We start from the raw sequence: 7500 nt of genomic DNA, 5'->3' as shown, positions 1-7500 counted from the left end.
GAAATTTATTTGACTCAAAATAATTTTCAAAAAATTTAAATATAAATAAATATTGTCATTCTATATTTTTAAACAAAATTTATTTATAGTAAATATAATTCACTTGTTAATAAATAATATTTTATATACAAAAATATATTAAAACAATGAATTAATATTTTCTAATAATAATTTTTCCCTTAAGGATAATATATTTTTTTAAAATGATAAATTTTGCATAATAATAATTTAATGATAATAATAAAAATGATAAATTAATAGTTATAATAATCAAAATAATATTTTGATAGTTTTTGACAAAACTATTAATTGTTTTTAGTTATTAACATAAATAATCATAATAATAATAATCATAATGATAATAATAACAAAAATAATATTCTTAATAAAGACAATAATTAGTAATTTTAATAATATTACAATTAAAATAATAATTTTTCATTTGTTGGATAAAAATATTAGTTACTAATAATAATAAAAATTATAATAACCTAGATGATAGTAATTATAATAATAACGATAATTTTAACGACAACGTAAAAAAAAATAAAAATATTCAATTTTTAACAATTTGTACAAAAGTTCAATTGATTATAACTTCAAATCCATCCGTCGAATCCATTCGACATCTAAATGAAAAGTTTATAATTTTTCGCCACCTTTCCAAAAACATATAATTCATATACTTTATCTTAACCGCAGGAGAAACTAATTCAGATTCTATCCTAATGTATATTTTGACAAAAATAAATAAATAAACATGCTTGATCCTAAATTCTCGAGCACTAGTCAGGGACACACTAAAAATAAATAAAAGTTAAGTTTAGAGTGCTCACGTATCAATATTGAGATTCAATATTGCAGGAAAGGTTTATAAACACAACGGAGATGATAAATACTAGTCTGTCTTTACGAGCAAAACCCCCGAACATTACCCATAACCTCCATAGCTATAACCCATAATCTCCTTAATTCTATCCCATTCATGAAACCAGTTTTGGAACACTTGGGCAGAACCCCGTCATAATATTTTTAGGGATTTTAATACTAATGACATCCCTAATCTTAAGATTAATAATAATATTAATCTAAATCTTAATTTTAATAATAATAATAATAATAATATAAGTATAAAAATATTGAGATCAGAGGGAGTAAGGTATCGAATGTATATGTGTGTGTGAAAAAAAACGGAACCAGATATCTTAATTTATACAACTTTTGCTGAAATTTGCCACCTAACCACTTTATGTCGGCAAAACATTACACGTTTCGTGTAGATGGGTACACGATTCGTGTAAGGTATAGTCACGAAAGTTGTAGATTTTTGAGTTACGGTCGTTTGGACACCAAGATCACCCTTTTTCGAGTCCGAATGAATTAGTTATGATTTTTCTCGTGCAAGTGCGCAAGTTTAGTGATTTCCAACATTTTAACTTGAAATCTTGTGATGAAATGTTGTAGTCTTTTGGTGCTCATTAGAAATCTTTATATTATCTTTATTTTTATTTTTATATCATTGAAAATCCATAAAAATATTTTATAAACAATTTATATTATATCAAAAAAAAAAAATGTTCGTTGGCTGAGTATTTTTAAATACAAAACGTTTTATATTTAGTTAAAGACTATATTTAATCATTTTGTAAAATACATATATATTTAATAAACACGCTTTATTAAAATCACGGACCGTTATCATTTACAATTTGTCAAAAGGTTTCTAGAAAAATTCCAACTTTTAAGATAACGTTAAAAAAATCTCTATTCTTATTAAAATGGTTTGATAATAATTTGACAAAAGTTGTTTCATATATTTATAAAAATTATATTCCTTTTTAAAGAAGACGTGACATTTAAATCATATTTTATAATTTCTAAAATAATAACAGATAACTATATTAAACTTATAATTACACCTTGACATGTGGTAAAAATATATTATCTTTTACTCTCGCCGATAAATATAGTAACCTTGTATTGAAATCACAAATTATATATCTAATACCTCGTTAACATTATCAGTTAATAAATATATATCATACATACACATAATGTTCGTGAATCGTCAGGCTTGGTCAACAGGGTAACTAGTTATCCAAATATAGATTTTAAACTTTCTAGACTCAACATTACAGATTTTGCTTATCGTGTCGGAAACATATAGAGATTAGAGTTTAAATTTGGTCGGAAATTTCCGGGTCGTTACAGTACCCACCCGTTAAATAAATTTCGTCCCCGAAATTTGGTAGAGGTTGTCATAAATAACAATAGGAATGTTTTTATGACGAATATGAGGTAATAACGGAGTTTTATCATTATTGAAAGATATGGATAAAACGATTCGATCATGTGATACGCACGAGTGAAACTATCACAAAAGAATGAAATGAGTGATTATGAAATTGTTTTAACCGATGACGTGATTAGGATTGATTTCCAGAATTTAAGGGATTTAAAGAAAATCTTATGTAACAAGATTTGGCTCTTTAGGGATCAGAATCTTCTTTGATTTAATGTGGCAATCTGTTTTGATTTCTCTGTCGGATATTTCACTATAAATCTACCTCCTTCGTTTCCTTATTCTCCACACCTTCTATTTGCTGCGATTTATACTCCAATTTCTATTTCGGGACATTGTCCCTTCGTTTCTTCTTCCCGTCCTCAAGTCAAGCGAGTAATGATCCGAAATTCGTAGGTATGAACATAGCTAATGTTCTTCGAAAGAAATGATAATAGCACGAGTTTGATTTGTCAAATTACCATAATACCCCGGAAAAGATAGAACTATCAGGATGATATGTTCCTAATATGTTTGGGAATTGAATAGAATGTAAGAGCCGTGTATCATGGCACATGATGATGGTACTGTGAATCATCACATTCCATTAGAAACTCAACATGACTTACTGTAATATAATGAAGTTGATCAAGTTTCATTATATTATACTAATTCATGCATCAGTTCCCAACACTACTTCAGAACATTCCTATTTTAATCTCGAAGGTTTCAGAATTTAGAAACTAATGCAGTTTCTTTTATATTGTAACGCAAATGTTACGAAGTGATAAATGATTTCAGATGGGAATAATATTTCCAGAAATTTGAAGAATATGCATAAAGGAAGATATGAAAATATCTTATAATCTCTAGGATAAAATGTTGATGAAGAATATCATCCGAAAAGGTTTAGAATAAGGAGTAGGGTTCTTACTATCGATTTCAGTAGACACTGAATCATTTGAATCCTTTGAAGTCGAGTTTAGTTTTCATGATTTGTTCACGGCCTCCTTCATACTTTGCTCAATCCGTTTTCCAGTTCCAACCCTTCTCTTTTTCTGAGCTTTACCAACCTACTGTACTTTATCGTCAACCTTTGACTTGTTAAAGTCGTTTATAGTTTTTGCTGCTTCATCAGCATTTTAAGAACTACTTCATAGTTCAGGGTGTTTTTCAGAAACTTCACATTCGAAGTATGAAATTCTTAGGGGTAAATGTTACAGGTATAGCTGGGAAAGTTCTACGAGATTTTCAAAATACTGATTGCGGATTCCGCCAAAGATATGACGAACTACTTGATGTCGTGGAATATAAAAGGTCCTCCGGTGACGTTGGCGAAAGAACAAGATATAAATATCGAAGTTATAATAGGAGTAGTCTTACTGAGAAGTCGAAGTGGAGCTGTGACAAAATTAGCTTCTTGAAAAGGAAGTGTAAGATTGTTTTTGCTAATAAATGGCAAAGGATTCAACACGGTATGTGTTAAACTATGAATTTGGGTTTGAGAGTTCTTCAGGTGCATAACTGTATGCATAAATCTTTCTTTCATAGACGAGGTGCGGCTGGTTCAACTTCTCGATCGAGGTGTTTTCAGGAATCATGAAAAGTTGTGAATGCGAATTGTAATTGTCAAGATACGAATGAGGTTTAAGATAGAATCAAGTGGCAAACTTGAAGAATTATTTAGTTTCATATGTTATAATCAATATTTTAATTAATTTTACTTGTCCATAGTTAGCAGTCTGTTAGTTCGATTGTCCAATTGTCCAATAGTCCAATAGTTTAATAATATATATATATATATATATATATATATATATATATATATATATATATATATATATATATATATATATATATATATATATATATATATATATATATATATATATATATATATATATATATATATATAATATTCGAATTAAATAATACATATCGTGACCCGTGTACCGGTCTCGGTGTCGATCACAACTCAAAGTATATACATATTTTGGAATCAACTCCGACCCTGTATAGCCAACTCCCACCTTCACATATAGAGTGTCTACGGTTGTTCCGAAATATATATATAGATGGGTCAATATGATAAGTCGAAACCTTGTATACATGTCCCGTTTATTTAAAGTGCGTAAAATAAATAAATATATATCATGACCCATGCACCGTGTTGTCTCAGAATTAATCCGACGTATTGCGTACATGTGTCCCGACTCAAAAATGCATAAAAGTAAATAACAGAAATTAAATGACGATAAATAAAATTGCGAGAATGTAAATTGCGATAAATTAAATGTTAATCAGTTAGCTGGGAACAGTTAGCCGGAACAGTTAGCGTGGAATCCTTAATAGATTTTCAATTAGTTAAATCGTGTGTTTCTAACAATTTTAATATATCCAATGTTTTCTTCATTATGCCACTTGTTGGATTCTGATAGATCAAAATCCGAATATGAAATTTAAATGAGAATGGTTATTCTGAGATAAGCGGATACGAATATCGGTGATTGTGAGTAGGATAATAGATGACCGTTAAATCAAATTCAAAGAATGTACAGTGTAACTTATTAATGTGAATTCTAAATATTCCTCGGGTGCTACCCACCCGTTAAAATATTTTCATCATTAACAGTTTGTACGAAAGAAATTTTTAATTACAATCTTTATGAAAATATACTTGCATATATATTTTCATCAGATGTAATTATGGATTTAATGAGTAAAGAAAATATTATACTCATTTGATTTATTGTTGGCACTTGATTACATGATCTCTAAACATTAGAGATTACGTAATTGCCATGTCGAACGAAAGTAAATGAGGTAGAACAATACGTAGAACGAAATTAATCAATGTAGAACGATATGTAGAACGAAGATCATACTCGAGGTACAAATGGTGATATTGAGGCGTGTAATGTTGATGTTCGAGGTACAGATTGTGATGTTAAGAGTTACGGCGCGGTTATGGTTTAGGGATGATAAGGGTACTGTCGACGTCGATGATAGTGGTACTTGATTATGCTGATGATGCTGCTGCTGGTGTTCGTAACCCTCGCACCAGTTTCTCCAAAATCGTTACACGAGCGCGTAGTTTGTTAACTTCTTCTAGTACTACTGGATGATTGACGGTTGAAGCGAGCGAATGAATAAGATTCGAGATATGGAAAAGTATATAATCGTGACGAGATACTCTAAAAATGAGAGAGAAAATGATTGCTCGAACAGGTTCGTCGGTAAGTGCTTTCAGGTTGAAAAGGGCAATTTGGTGGATGGAAAAGATCTTCGATGTGATATGATTTTTCGGATGTCGGATGATATTCTAGCTGTATAGAATATCTATGTATAATATTAAAGATTTCGTAAACTACAGAGGAATTTACGGCATATGACAGGCAAGTCTACAGATACGCTAGGATATGAAATTTTTTTTTTTTTTTTTTTTTTTTTTTTTATACACCATCGATGCACTAAATGCAGTAAGACGTGCCTAGACTAAAGAATGATAAGCAGGAAATTTCCTAAGGATGATAAGCAGATGGTTTCCGACTAAATGTGATAAGCAAGACTTTTAACAGGCAGACACGGTCAAAGTCCAGACTCACTAATGTATCCTAACAACTACCAGTTAGACACACTAATGGGAGACCTGGTTCGCTAAGACCAACGCTCTGATACCAACTAAAAGGATCCGAAACTAATCATCCGGACGATGTCCATATTGATTACAAACGAATTACAACAGTTGATAACATCGCGAGGTACTTGACCTCTATATGATACATTTTACAAACGTTGCATTTATTCTTAAAAGGCAATCTATCTTTACATCGAGAATTGACATATTCACCTAACATTTCATAATAACCAAATGACCTAATCTGTCCATTACTTAACAATAGTCTCTAATGAACTTCAATGACTCGAATGCAACGTCCTTGTATCATGGCTTAAAGGGTCCCAAGTAGTATCCTTAACATGAGCTAATGCACAGCGGAAGTCTTAATTCATACCTGAGAATAGCATGCTTTAAAACGTCAACATAAAGTTGGTGAGATATATAGGTTTGATGCTAGCAGCGTTATAACAATGGACCACAAGATTTCATATTCATAAGCGTTTAAATAAAAATATTCTAAGTGGTTGAGCACTTGGTAACCATACTTAACATTTAATCACGTCGCATATTCCCTTTAATATGAAATCTTACTACACCGTACCAAGGTGTAGTCACAAAACGAAGTACTGTGCAACCGTTGAATACTGGTCGTCCAGTCCGGTTGGGGTTGTCAGGCCCGATAGATCTATCAACAGGATTCGCGTTTACAATACCGCTGTAAATAGTAGTTACCAAGCTACAGGGAAGTATGCCAGTGGTACAACTCAATGTAGAATATATTTTTCAGTTACTTGTGTCCATAACGTAAATCATTTATAAAAACAGCGCATGTATTCTCAGCCAAAAAATATTTAGAGTTTAAAAAAGGAACTATATACTCACCTAATGTATTTTGTAGTAAAAATACATATAACACCATTGGTAACTTATAAGGTTGGCCTTTGCTTCACGAACCTAAATAATTATATATTTATATATTGATTAATATCTAAGTAACAAATAGAGTCAATTTATAGTGTACCAATCCTAATGCTCGAGACTAAAATGTAAAAGTTAACAGAAATTTATTTGACTCAAAATAATTTTCAAAAAATTTAAATATAAATAAATATTGTCATTCTATATTTTTAAACAAAATTTATTTATAGTAAATATAATTCACTTGTTAATAAATAATATTTTATATACAAAAATATATTAAAACAATGAATTAATATTTTCTAATAATAATTTTTCCCTTAAGGATAATATATTTTTTTAAAATGATAAATTTTACATAATAATAATTTAATGATAATAATAAAAATGATAAATTAATAGTTATAATAATCAAAATAATATTTTGATAGTTTTTGACAAAACTATTAATTGTTTTTAGTTATTAACATAAATAATCATAATAATAATAATCATAATGATAATAATAACAAAAATAATATTCTTAATAAAGACAATAATTAGTAATTTTAATAATATTACAATTAAAATAATAATTTTTCATTTGTTGGATAAAAATATTAGTTACTAATAATAATAAAAATTATAATAACCTAGATGATAGTAATTATAATAATAACGATAATTTTAACGACAACGTAAA

Source organism: Rutidosis leptorrhynchoides, chromosome 11 (genome assembly GCF_046630445.1).
Source record: "Rutidosis leptorrhynchoides isolate AG116_Rl617_1_P2 chromosome 11, CSIRO_AGI_Rlap_v1, whole genome shotgun sequence".
In the NCBI taxonomy this organism is placed as follows: domain Eukaryota; kingdom Viridiplantae; phylum Streptophyta; class Magnoliopsida; order Asterales; family Asteraceae; genus Rutidosis; species Rutidosis leptorrhynchoides.
This window is presented reverse-complemented; position numbering follows the sequence as displayed.